Below are 1,178 nucleotides of genomic sequence, written 5' to 3' on the forward strand. Positions count from 1 at the left end.
GGGGGCCTGCCTGTACTTCTGCTCCTGAGTTCGTCTCAGCAGTTCCCTTCTGTTCCTTGTGCTACTATGAATGGATTCCCCTGATTACCAGCTAAAAGTGCCCCAACCCAGACCAAAAAAAAAAGCTTGGTTTGCAGTTTATAGTGTTGGGTTTCAGTCCCAACTTTGCCGTTTAACTAGCTGTGTGATATTGGGCGAGTAGTTTTTTTTAAAAAAATATTTATTTATTTAGGCTTCACCACGTCTTAGTTGTGGCACACAGGATCTTCATTGTGGCACGATTAGTTGCGGCATATGGGCTCTTAGTTGCGGCATGCATGTGGGAACTAGTCCCCCGACCAGGGATCGAACCTGGGCCCCCTGCGTTGGGAGCGCAGAGTCTTACCCACTGGACCACTAGGGAAGTCCCTGGGCAGGTTAGTTATCCTCTCTGAGGCTTCGTTTCTTCAACCTTAAAAAAATGGCTGGACCTAATGGTACCAACGTTGTAAGTTGCTATAAGGATTATCTGTTTACACACCTTCTTGTTAATAGAAGTATTTAAGACACAAAGGCATGTAGAGAATTTTGAGTGAAACAACTTCCTTCTCTGACTGTTTTCTCAGTACTTAAATACTGCATACTTGAATCTGGTTAACTTAAGTGGTTAGAATAGGGTCAAACAAGATGGATGTCATAGGTTTGAGCACTAGACAGGTTTGCTTAGCGTATTTCCATGACTAAAGACTAAACACATAAGGTAGATATTCCAGTTATCTATCGCTGCACAATGAACAGCCCCCAAATGTGTGGCTCAAAGTAACAACCATGTTACTGTATCTCATCATCTTGTGGGCCAGGAATTGGGACAGGACTAGGATGGGTGATTCTTCTGCTCCATGTGGGGTCAACTAGGGGCTCTCAGTGGCACTCCAGTGGTGGATGTGCTGGTCTGGAGGGTCCAAGTTGGCTTCATGCACAAGTGTAGTGCTTTGGTGGGGATGGCTCCAAGGCTGGGCTCAGCTGGGACTGTAGAATGTGGTTCCTATCTGTGGCCTCTCCAGCATGGTGGTCTTAGGATAGTATCACTTTTTCCATGGTGGCCCAAGTTCCAAAAGACCAAGATAGAATCTGGAAAGCCTTTTCTGACCTAGCCTTGGACATCATGTGGTATCACTTCTGCGGATTCACCTAATTAC

At 45.7% G+C, this 1,178-nt stretch overlaps 1 non-coding gene across 1 annotated transcript; it reads right to left on the minus strand.

The window, feature by feature from the left end:
* Window positions 1-330: 330 nt before the first annotated feature.
* TRNAG-CCC (transfer RNA glycine (anticodon CCC)) lies at window positions 331-403 on the minus strand. The gene has a single exon. It is a non-coding gene; the product is annotated as a tRNA-Gly (tRNA).
* Window positions 404-1,178: the final 775 nt, after the last annotated feature.

The sequence above is a fragment of the Lipotes vexillifer genome, unplaced genomic scaffold, assembly GCF_000442215.2.
Source record: "Lipotes vexillifer unplaced genomic scaffold, Lipotes_vexillifer_v1.1 scaffold847, whole genome shotgun sequence".
NCBI classification, from domain to species: Eukaryota; Metazoa; Chordata; class Mammalia; order Artiodactyla; family Lipotidae; genus Lipotes; species Lipotes vexillifer.